The sequence below is a fragment of the Zalophus californianus genome, chromosome 12, assembly GCF_009762305.2.
Source record: "Zalophus californianus isolate mZalCal1 chromosome 12, mZalCal1.pri.v2, whole genome shotgun sequence".
Taxonomy (NCBI): Eukaryota; Metazoa; Chordata; class Mammalia; order Carnivora; family Otariidae; genus Zalophus; species Zalophus californianus.
The window spans coordinates 103,119,932-103,132,743 of NC_045606.1; the positions used below are offsets into that span (position 1 = coordinate 103,119,932).

General features: G+C 45.3%; 1 protein-coding gene and 1 pseudogene across 3 annotated transcripts in view; one reads left to right on the forward strand and one right to left on the reverse strand.

Moving 5' to 3' along the window:
- Positions 1-12,812, forward strand: part of DPP6 (dipeptidyl peptidase like 6) — a 956,302-nt gene that overhangs the window by 226,767 nt on the left and 716,723 nt on the right. The window lies entirely within an intron of this gene.
- LOC113911211 lies at positions 6,070-7,311 on the reverse strand (annotated as a pseudogene).

The window sequence follows — 12,812 nt, forward strand, 5'->3', positions numbered from 1 at the left end:
TACAGAAACAGCTTTCACGCCTTGGTCACCGAGACAGTGATAAACAGCATGCCTTTAAAATCCAGCGGGCTTTGTGCCTCCTTCCATCCAAAAAGGGGAAAATAAAATGTAGTTCTTGACCTCTTATGTGTGTATGCATACATGCCTGAATATGATTGAAAAGAAGTGATTCCCACCAAAATAAAATTTAAGGTAGTCACAAGATGTAGCAGAGAGAAATCAAATGCTGAGATTGTGCAGTGAGTAATTAACTAGTATTGCATTGCCCATCTGCACAAACTACACATGTAAGGGAACTCCTGTCCCCCCTTCCCATAGCCCCAGAAAAGCCTGCTTTGGTTGGGTCAGTTCTAAGACACGAAGTTTAGCTCTGAAATAGAAATAAAGCTAGAATACCTTTTCTATTGGAGTTTCCTCATCAATCTTAAATTTATTTAAATATAAAGTCAATTACTTGGACAACCCCTCTGAGGAATCAATAGCTATTTTGATTAAAATTCATTTTGTAGGTTTAAAAATAAGTTGACTCTTAAAGGAAATGTTGCTAGAAGTGACTTTTAATGGAATTTAGTAATTTCCAATAGGAATTAGCTGTGACTGATTTTAAAATACTGGACTTTGTGCCTCCTCTGCTTGAGTGGTTCTGTTTTATTTTTTAAAGGACTTTAGAGGCCTTGGGCGGTAGTCTTATTGAGGTTACATTAGTATGTTCCTGTATTCCTCATTTTTGGTGACACATGATTTCCTAACAATACAAATCCAATGACAACAGAATTTTAAATCAGCAAATTGGCCGAATCAGGCCCTGAGCAATGAGCCCCTGCTTATGATGTCTGTCAGCCTGACAGGGCCAATTTCATCATCCTGTATCTTAGGCGTGACGGTTGTTCTTCAGCAACCAGACCATCTTTCCCTTCACCTTGGTTTTTCATTGGTATGATGTCAGCGTTCTGTGAATTTCTTCTTGGTATTTATCAACTTTAATGTTTTTAGTAGCTTGGCTCCACAGATAGGTTTGCTTACCTTATTACTTCCTTCTGCTCCAATTTTCATTTTTTAAATATTGAATTTCACATTATTTCCCTAACATACGAGAAAAATGCTAAAACTTTCAACTGTCTACTTGATCCCATTATTCTCATGACTGATTTGACAATGCTTAGTGTCCTCACCTACAGATATCACAGGGTCATTTGGAGCTTTAAGTTGAGAAGACAGGTAGAATTCCCATTTCACTCCTCATAGTGGTAGTGCCTACAAAGGAAGTGCTATTACATGCTGAGCACTGAAATTCATTCAGTTTCAGTGAATATGTTGTTGCCAGTACTAATACTATTATCCCTTAGTCTTTCTTTCTCCACCAGTTCTCTCTTCTTCTCTGCCTACAAAGGGAAACGAAGACCATCTTCACTGGTCTGTTTTGCCAACTCTGGCTACAGTCCTGCTTTTCTTTCTTCTATTACAATTCAACTTCTCAATCAAGTCGTCTACAACGGATTCCACTAACAAGTCATTGACAATCCTCTTTTCCTTGTCTACCTCAGTGGCAGACTTAGGTTCTTACTGTTCTCACTGCAGAAACTGCCCACAAAATGTCATCGGCATTCTCTAAGTAACTTGATGTAACGCCCTGTGTGGTGCCTCTGTAGTCCTTGTTGTTACAGCTTCTGCTCTTGGGGACCACCATCCTGCACTTCCAAAATTTGAGTCACATGTTTTTCACAGTGCTGCTGGAATTCATGCCCTATCTCTTTCTTTCTGAAGTTGGTTCACTAGTTCTTTGCTACATCATTTCCTCATACCCTTCATGTGAGATTGTGGGAGAACCTATACTCCCATAGTTTGGTTTCCACTATTCTATTTTTTACCTTTCATACTTTCTAAAGATAAATTCGATCTCAGATAAATTAGAATGAAGGTAAAGGGAGCCGCATATGCCCTACAGTGTCTGTATTAGAAGATGACTAAGTAGTCATCTTCTTTTCTAATATACATCCCCTAGCATTTCTTTTGAAGATATTTTGCTTTTCTGTTTTACAGAATTGTAGAATTGAAAGGACCTTGGTGCGCACCATCTTGATCTCTCTTCCAGGCTTTTGTTCCACATGTCAAGCAGCTAGACACTAGATTGTTTTTGTGATGGTGACAAGGTAGATACATGGACTATACCCCTAACATTCCCCTTCTATTTATGTCTGCCTATTCTAGAAACCTTTCCTCCTAATCTCTTTATTTGTAATGGTAGGATCGCCATCCTTCCATCTCCTAGCATGACATACAATGTATGTAATCATATACAAATGACATTTGCTCAATATTTTTCTTTTTTGTTACATTAAGTGTTTCACTAGATAAGCTTTGAGGTCCCCTTTTGAGCTTAATGCCATATAAAACTATATCCTAGCACCCTGCTGGAGACAGTACTTGTTCTCCTGAAAAGCTTAGTTTTTGCACTTCAGAACATATTTTAAATGCATAGGAATCATTTACCACATAAAATAGTCTCTCTGTAGGTGTTTTGGTAAAGTGAATAATCCCTGAAGTTTTGAAAATATAATTCTGCATCTATAAAGAATTTGCTGAAACTATAATACATCTATAACAAGATTATATAAGATTTTGCTTACTGTCTCAACACAGAATATAGTCATAAGTAGGAAATTGTCTAGATTGAAGGAAGTAAAACTAGTGACATAAGCAAAGTCAGTGCTAGCTGAATGATGGGTGAAGCTGAATGTAGCATCAAAAATACCTTACCTCCGCATCACACCTTGTATTTTTTAAGGCACCACTAGATACACCTCATTCTGTCTTCGTAGTTACCTTGTCTAAGGAGGAAAACCCTAACTGACAAAGAGCTAATCTGTTGGCTTGAAAAACTAATAAGGGTAAACCTAATTACTTTTCAGTTGGATGAGTCAGTTGTCAACTGTGAATGATAGCAAACAAATATCAGTGTGTTAACCAGCCTTTGGTCTCTAGAGCCTGTCACAAAAGTATGTGTTTGCTGAAAGCCCAAGTTGTTTGTGGAAAGTGAGCATTATGCCTTTACCGTGGATTTGAGTCCTGTGTAGCAGTAAGACATTTTGAGGTGGGCACGGAAGCCTACTTTATATGGCATGCTTTCTTCTTTTTTAATTTTTTTTTTTAGTGCTGCCAGCACACTTATTTTATTTTATTTTTTAAAGATTTTATTCATTTATTTGACAGAGAGAGACACAGCGAGAGAGGGAACACAAGCAGGGGGAGTGGGAGAGGGAGAAGCAGGCTTCCCGCCGAGCAGGGAGCCCGATGCGGGGCTCGATCCCAGGACCCTGAGATCATGACCTGAGCCGAAGGCAGATGTTTAACGACTGAGCCACCCAGGCGCCCCAGCACACACTTTTAAATAATTTACTTGTATAAGTTACCTGTAGAGTGAAGGAAGTGTCTGAAGCATTAGAATAACATAATATTAATTTCTATTTTTGACAATGGAATCAACTCATTTTCCTACATGAGATTAATATTCTAATGTCACTGTGTAGACAGGAATTTCTCTAGATGTTGGCTTTGGACATTTTTTCTTCATAAAATAGAGCTTTTTAATTTTTTACCTAAAGCTTTTTCTTCTGTAGAGTCAGAATGATTAATGAGTTTAATTTTTGCAAGCAACTGGCAGGAGTTGCTGAGTAAGATGTACATGCTGATTGTATATAACCCTGTTCCTTTTAATTACTCTGATGATAACAATGCATTTATCAGCTGAATGCAGAATGCCTCTCTGCAATATACAATATTGATCCCTTTCATAGAGCATTGCCTGTAAAAATAATATGTACAGTAATCCTCTCGAAATTAAATTCTGCTTAATAAATTTAGTGTTAAGGGCACTGACTGCCCATGCGCCATGGTATGATTTGCTTTCATTTTAAGCATGTGGGTTTAATTTTATGTACAAGTCAAAAAAAAAGGGGGGGAGAGAAAACCACTCAGCCTTTCTGGTTAATGACTTTTGGGACATTTATCTTTAGAATGATCTAGCATTGTGAAATTATCTGAAATAGAACATTTTAAAATTTGATAACCTCTAATTTTACAAATGAGAAGACTACAAGTAATTATGCGAATAGTATTTGGCAAATCACTTGTGTTCTCTGGACCTCAGAGAAACTCAGCCTCCCATTCTCCCCTGTGTTTTTCTCGGTATACTCTGCGGTACCATAATTGAGTGGAGGAATTAACTTAATTATATTACTGAGTTTAAAAAGTATGAACATTATGAAATCTAACAGTCTAAATTAATTTAGTTCCAAATGGATGTGCTAATTGCCACAGGGAAAAACCATTTGGCCACCATAGTGTAAGATTTTGCCCTGACTTGGTTTCCCCACTGGTTTTATTTTTTCCCTCTGTGTCTTTCTTGCTGCTTTCCCAGCAGCAACCAGATCTATTTGGAGCACTGGACATGTTCAGTTTTGCCCCACGAGTGAGAAAGAAATAGATACAGATGTAACTTTACAGGAAGCCTGGAAGCCAGTAAAGCCTGTAAGGTGCAGGTGGGGTGAAAACCCTGCTTCCCGGAGTCGGAGCCTCTTGGGTGGTGGTGGTGGTGCAAGCAGCAGGTGCTGGGGACGGATGTCGCACACCAGCACAGGGAAGCGATCAGAACTCGTAAGGATTCCGGGAAGAAGGCAGGCTCCTGTAGCTACAGATGCAACGTTCTCAGGGCCTAACACAGGGCTGAACTTGAAAAATGACAAATTTCCTTTCACTCAACCCTGCATATGTAGATAAACGGCTTGAAGGCGTTAAGATCATCCCAGCAATATGCCTCATAGTAGGGAAACACACATTCTCACACACTTTTTTTTTTTTTTAATTCGGAAGGAACTTAAGGATTTCCTGGGGCATCACGGTTGTAAAAATGTGTAAACTTCCTATGTGTAAACTTCAATGTGTAAACATCCTATAGCACTCCGATTTCATTTGATATCAACTCGTACCTTGGATAATTTTGGGTCAGTCTTAATGTGCTTATGTTAAAAAAAAAAAAAAGTGGAATAGGGCATAGAGGCATCTTCCCCAATTTGGAGTTGAGAAGACCAATTAATTTTTTCTATCTCCTGTTGTTTACTGTTTGGGAAGATTTATTTTAAAGGGAACTACTGGAATTCATCCAGCAGCTTTCATGGAGCAATGGGATCTTTGTGGTGTGGGCCTTGATATGTTTATATAATTGTGTGTATCCACCATACTTTATACATTGTATCCCTGATGTATTTAAGATGGCATCAGCCAGTGGGGGAGGGGGCGGGAACCGAGTAAGTGAGCAATGGGTGGGAAGAACCACAAATAAGGGGCATCCTATAAGGAGAGGAGGGGTCACAGCAGAAATTAAAGGAGGGAAAACACCAGCGTCTAGTCTCCCTAATCATTTTCCCCGGTACACTCAATTTTCTAAACTTTATTCAGACCTTTCATATGCCTCATGCAAAATCCCATTAAAAAAATAAAAACAAGAAAAATGAGAAACCTCTATAAAAGTTTTGAGAGGTGAAGTTATCTTTTCGTAAGACCTTTTAGAGTTGCAGGTTGTTCACGGCCCCACAACAGACACCCCCCCAGTGTGAATGCCTCCAATTACTAGAAATACATTTCTTTCCAATTTTTTTATGTGAGCAATCATCTGATTTATAAAAATATGCAACAAAATGTTACAAAATATCAATTTCAAAACAACATCAAAGAGTAAGTGTATTTAGGGATGCCTGGGTGGCTCTTGGTTGGGCGTCTGCCTTCAGCTCAGGTCCTGATCCCAGAGTCCTAGGATCGAGTTCTGCATCGGGCTCCTTGCTCAGCAGGGAGCTTGCTTCTCCCTCTGCCTGCAGCTCCCCCTGCTTGTGCCCGGCTCCCCCTTTGACAAATAAATAAATAAATAACATCTTTAAAAAAAAGAGTGAGTGTACTTAGCCATACTCATCTCATAACAGAGCAAATGGATGGAATAATTCATGCTGAAGCAGATGGCCATATGAACTGGCAACAGAAAAAGTTGATAAAGGCAGAGGAACTCTTATCTTTTAAGAATTAGAACCAAGGGGCCGCATAATCATCTGACATCAGCTCAATGTTGTATCTGTGTTTAGAAAGGTACATGACGGGAACTCCAGGGATCTTCCAGATCTTCATCTAGGGTCCTGGTCAACTGTGGCCATAAGGTAACACTTGTGCTGAGTTACTCTCTGTCCTAAGCAGTCATCTGATTAGGTTCTTTTGTGTGTGCCCAGTAATTGCTCAAATCTTGGATCCTTGGCAATCGTTAGAGCCACCCGATCCTTTTGCCCCAATTTCTCAATTTCATCCATTACACCATCAGTGATACAAGGGATACACTTGGCAGTCAGACGGTCTGTCATTGACTGTACTAAGTGAGGTTTGGCTTTAATGGAAAAGTTGATAAATTTGGTATCAACCAGGATATGGTGAGGTGGGCCCAGCGGTGTGTTATATTGCAAGAATAAGCAGGAAGGATGTTGAGGGATTTTTCTTTCCTTGATTGTTATCTTTCTATTTTGGGTTTTAATCTAACCTTTTCTCTAAGCGTCTGATCTCAGAAACTAAGCATTTGCTTCACGGTTGCATGCTTTCTTGCTTTCCTGTGTTCACACCGCACTCTTGTTTCTTCCGGAGATGCATTTCCTGATCTGTGCTTACCTGGAGCTTCTGCTCACCGATCCTCATCGCCATAGCTTCTGAGAGAAGACAGAGCTGCCCTCACATTTCTGCAGTCGACGGAGCCATGTGGTCCCGTCTTCCTTCTCCTTTCCTGCTCATGCCTCGAAGATGGCTTTCCTCTCTGCCCACCTTTATAGGTCCTCTCAGGAATCTTCATGGGGGGGATTGCCATAGTTTTCTGGGACACTTAGGCTGCAGTACAGAATACCTAGCTACTTCCCCAGGTGGTCTCTCACATCCTCTTTATCATGCCCGTCCTGCCTTTTCCCGTTTGCACATGTCTGCTCTCTGTGGCCAAGCATGAGGGAGTGTGAACTGCTGAATCCCAAGTGAGTGCCCCTGTTGGCAGCTCCACACTTGCCTTCCCTCCCACTCCAGTGCATGCCTCCAACAAGGACAGCCCGTCGGCAGCAGGGGCTCACCTAAGCTTACATGAGGATAACGGTTTGGTGGAAGGATGGCCAGGAGATGCCACTGGGGGGGAGGGGAGGAACGGAGTGGAGAATTAAGGTTGGGTTAGATTTCCTCAAGCTGCCACTCACGCTGGGTGACGGAAGAGGCCTGGCTTCTCCCGTGGGTGAGCGTCGGGGTCATCGGGGCGGCTCTGTGGTACTTCCGGGTCTTGGGGCACCCCCCCCCCCGGGAGGGATTGTGCCCCTCTGCACCCTGAGTGAGGCATGGCTGTGCTTTACTTGGGCTGAGGAAACGGGGGTGGCAGTGTGTGCGGCGCTTGCAAGTGGAACGCGTAAGAGCCAGCACCGGAGTCGCTGTGCCCTCACCTTCCTTCTGCCGTGGGGACAAGCAGTATTGCAGGAGCAGCTGTTCAGTGGGGATGATATCAACTTTGGTGTGTAAACCACAGAGATGATGTTACCACAGCATAACCTAGCTGGAGCTGACCAGTGCGGTGGGATGAATGTTAACGCGGATGGCTCATCCATCGTTGTGTCCGGGCCGCGATTCCATCATCAGCTCGGGCAGGTCCGGCACTCACTAAACTCGTCAGGAGGTTTCACCCTGCCCTCGCGTTTCTCACGACAATGTTTAGTCCTCAAAGACACGGAATTGGAGGACAACAGATGTTGGAGGGCATGAGTCTTACCCGTTCTGTCACTTCCTTTATTTGGGGGGCAGGTGGGACCGGTTCCCTGAAAGACAGGGCCACGTGCTGGTGGTGTGTGGGGGTCGGGGTTGGAGGGACGGGGCAGTAGGAAGAGTGCTTAGGTAGGTCTCTGGATAGCCATGGCGGAAGCCAACGTTGGCTTGCAGGACGTTGCTAAGGGTGAGTCTCCGAGTCAAGGCTCGGGGCCTTTGGTGGGAAACCCTTCAAGTCACAGAAGTAGCAGCTCGCACGGGGAGGCTTTGAAGGTTCCTGGTGTGGAGAGCAGTCTCGGTCCTCGAGTCTGTCCCCTGTGTATGCTCTGCTCTTCCATCTTCGTGGATTCAGGACGAGGTTATTTGCACTGAGGGAACTGAAGGGTTTCGTCATCTGAATAATAGGAAACGTCAGCAAAAACATCTAGCTTTCGCCTCATACTCTTTCTCCCCAGTCAGCATCCTGCTGATGACCAGTTAATCTCCGTTTTGTGTGTGGAAACGTGTCATGGATTTCTCTTCCTTTTTTCTAGGTTTTTAGTTCTTCTTAAATTCAGCCCCCAAATGACTGGTTATCTATGAAGGGGAGAGGGGGATGCCCTGGGAGACAGGAGTGCCATTTCTATGGAAACGGGAGCCGGTGGTGACGAGCAGGGGCGTCTGGCTTCCTTGTTGCGTGGCTGGCCTTACTGAACACTCAGTCACCGCTGTGCTTCCTCCTTGCTGTCCTATGGCTCCAGCGGGATCATATCAATCAGTGGAGCCTTTGTTTCTGCAGGTCCAAGGAGAGCACCTGAGCAGAAGCCCAGTGTTCCCGCGCCTGCCTCCCCATGCTCTTTCTGGCCATGTCACCTCTGCTCCAACAGATCTTTATTTCACCACAGCTGAGGAGAAAGCAGTCTTGCTCTTAAAGCCTTTTACTGCACCTGGGGTTGGTCGCAGTGTCTCTGAAGAAGGAGGGGACCTTGAGCAGTCATTTCTGGCCCTCAGGGTCAACCACTTCCTCTTACAGGCACCATTTTCCTACTTTAATGGACTCCCAGGGAAGGTTTCCCCATCATCGTCCAAGACCTGCTTCCTCTTCCCCACCCAGTTCATGGTAAGCAAGCCAAGCCCGTTACCGTGTGCCCCGACCTTGCTAGGATGGCTGCTCTCAGCATCTCCTGCCCCACGTGACGGCCACCGGCCACTGAGGTGCTGGGAAGCCTGCAAGGGCTCCTCACTTCTCCCGGGGTAAGAACCAAGGTTCCTACAATGACTGAGGGGCCGACGGCGCTGTGCCTCCCCACTCTCACCCCGCAGCCTCCACGTTGGCCGCTCTGTCTGCTGGGACGTTGCTCCCAGGTGTCCTTCAGGGCTTTGCTGCAGAGTGTCATTCTCAATGATGTCTACACTGCCCACCCTGTTTAAAATTGCAATTCACCCCACCCATCACTCCTGATATCCGCCCCCCCCCCGCTCAAATGGAAGGTATTTATCACCTTCCAGCATATTATATAATTTTCTTTTTTATGCCTGTTTTTTTTTTTGCCACCCACCCCCCCGCCCCCATCAGAACGTTGTTGGCTGAACTCGTATAAGGATCTTTGGCTGATTTGTTCTCCGATGCATCCGGGCACCCAGTGCAGTGCCTAGTACATCCAAGGTTCTGTTTGTCAAACAATGAGTGAATGAGTGGTATCCTACCTGAAAAGTCTCTCTTTGCTTCTGTCTGAATAATCAGGTTCCTTTAATCCTGTTCTCAAAACTTCTTTTGGAATTGAAAGGTTCTAAAATTGTGCTCTGAACCTTGTACGTGGCTGTTTACAACGGTCTGCAAATAGATTCTCTCCTTTTCAGGATTTCATTTATTGTTTGCTTCTGAACAGGCTCTTCCTGATGGTTCTACGGTTGAGAAGATAAAACAGTTATTAGGGAAACAGTAGGATTTACTTTGGGAAGACCTGCGTAAAATGTCAGTATTTAGCATTTGTACTATTTTGTCTGAATTTAAAAATAAGTATGAATTAAATATAAATTTTCTATATATGACTGTTCTTGCTGACTTTTTTGTGGTTATCAGCAAAAGTAGTAGAAAAGAAGGTCCCATTTGGGAAAATGCGGATCTTTGAGAAGAGAGTCCTTTATATATAAGAATATGGTAAGCTGTTTTTGATTAGAATTGTATTACCTAATTCTCAATTTAAGTGAAAGAAAAAGACCACAGCTCCCTTTTTTTCCATGACACTGTGACCATCTCTCTCATCTAGGAGGTGGAAAGTCACATGAGAGTATTTTTGTATTTTTGAACTGTGTGTCATTAGAGCAATACTAAAGTTCCCAGACCAAAATGCTCAGTTTTTGCCAGAAAAACTATTCCTGGATTCTGTAATCTATTGGAAACTGCCTGGGGCCCTTAGCTACTTACAGAGCCCATTTTTGTGATAATACAGTCAGGACTTGTCTGGCGGTTAGGAGCTGGTGAAGACAGGAGACCAAACCCCCTGTTTGATCCTGACTTAGCTCTGCTTTTCCGGGCTGAGTGGCCTGGCTGGTGGCACTCCCCTCCAGCCCTGGCTCAAGGCTGCGCTGAGACACTTGATTCAAGTCTCTGTAAATAAATTGTACAGAATGAAGATTTGCGATTTTCGTTACTGTCACCAGACGGGGTTGGCGTGCAAGTATGCGTTGTGAGTGCTCTCGAATCCACAGCAAACTGGGCTGAGCTGTTTAACAACAGCAAGGAAGGCACACTTTGAAGGTGTCATCAGAGACCTGCAGGAAGGCTGCATCCTTCATTCAAAGACAAGCTAATAAGCATGTGTCATTCTGGAGGCGTCGGATGGTGCCAAAGTGCATGCAATTAGAGAAAGATAATGCAACAGATAATAAGGAGATGCATAGCCGTGCAGGGTCAGCTCTCTGACCGCTGCATTGAAGTCATCAAAGTGCCTCTGAACACTTAGGCCAAAAGCCTCACAAAAGCCCGCTTTCTGCTATGCGTACTTTAGGAATGTGAGTTAATGCACCAAAGTTTCAAAGTTCCCATCCAGCTCAAGTCCAGGGAGAGAGAAGGGTCTGTGCATACCCCCACCCGGCTCTCCACACCCGAGAGGACCGAGTGAGCTCTGGACGCCCGCAGAGCTGCCGGCCACTGGAGAAGCAGCCCAGGCCGGGGCTCCACTGAGCCGGTCCTCCGCCATCCCTCCCTCTGCCTCTCTGAGGAGTCCGGGTGTGTGATTTCAGGGGCACTGGGATGGTCCCGGTGCCACCACACTCAGCCTCTCACGCAGGAGCGCAGTCACCCGCCTGCCGATCGTGGGAGACACACAAATGGCCCAGGATGAGGGATGAGGCCGCTGGGTCTTTGACAGGAGTCGAGAGAGGGAAACCTCTCGGATAAGACTCGGAGCTCAGCTCGGCAAACAGAAGCAGGGTACAGGGCAGTGTGGGGAGCAGACGGAGTTCAGCTGCGAAGGTCGAGTGTGTCCTTTCAGTGCTGTGTCAGCTGGTGAATGCCCGCTGTGACCGGATCATAGAAGGCAGGCCCCAGGCTTTGGCTTGGAGACGTGATCTTCCAGCCGTGCCTTCCCCAAGCCCTAGGGTTCCTGATGAGAGCCACCAGGGGGAGGACCTTGGCCCCTCCCTGACAGTAGCTGCACTTCTGAAATACGTACTTGTTTGTACCAGTTCACACGAAATAGTGTGTTGGTATGACATGAGCTCTTCCTGAGTAACAGCCCAATTATCCCGTTCACGCCCAGATAGCAGCAGGGCTGCACACGGAGCTGCTTTGAGTGTTTAGAAAAGCGTTGCGCGTAGAATTCTGTCCAGCACACACCTTACATCCCGTCACCACGAGGAGGGTTGCGTGTCCTTGTTTGGTGGCTAGTGTGCCCATCTCCCCGGCATCTTCCTGGCAGGCAGGGTAGCAGGGTGGGTGGGGGCTCTGCCCCGGACTCAGACTGCCTGAGCCTCCGTTCTGACTTCAGCCACCATTTACCCATTGTTGAACCCCAGGAAGTTACTTCCCTGCTTTTGAACTTCCGTTTATTTACAAAATTAGGCAAAACAATTATGGTATCTTTACCATCAGTTTGTTGTGAAGTTTGAGTTCATATGGGAGAAACCCTTAGACGACCACCTGGCCTGCCACAAATAATTGCAGTGGTATGGGGTCCTTATTGCAAGATGTCGTCATTCTGGAAAGGAAGGGTGGATGCTGGTGTGCCTTTAGTGCAAAGCAGAGGGGAGCTGGAGGCGTGGAGAGAGAGGGAAGGCAGTAGCCCCCCATGACCACGTGTGCACTGCATATTAACCGTGATCCTGTGTACTTGAAACTTAACTGTAATCCCGATAGGTGGGTTAACTGAGTGGTCTGGTTATGACAGCTGGACTGATGGTCCAGTGGGGCCAGAGTCAAACATCCTTTCCCTCAGTGGGGCTCTGTGCTCCATCAGCCCTGTGCGGCATTCCTGGAGGAGACACGGGAGTTTGGAACAAGAGGTCCTAAGCCAGGCTCCCCGCCCAAGATGACAGTAGGTGAGAGAGTCCAGTCCAGTTCCTAGATCAGCAACGAGGGCTGTCATCTCGACAGACTCGCTCACCAGCATCACTCACGGAGACCCCCCAGGGCCAGGCACTGCCTTAAAATTCCAGTAGGAGATGGTTGTTGATGTCCCCTTGGAGGCCCTTTTGTGATCGAGAATCTGAAATATGCCACATGGTAAGTGCTCAGGACAGTGGTCAGAATGGGCCCAACTAGAAGACGTGTAAGAACCGCCGCCGAGGCAGCTGACAGGCGAAGCAAGAATGTTAGCAGGTGGCTCAGCCTGAGAATCTGTAGCACGAATCCCTGGCAAGCGTGGCCTTGAGAACCAGAGTGGAAAACAGAGTGGAACGTGACCAGATACGGATCTGACTATAGTGATCTTAAAAACAAGGAACATTCTGTGAACAGAGGTCTTAAACGCCTTCTCATGGCGTTTCTCAAACACTTCACCATAATGCCTCACTTTCAA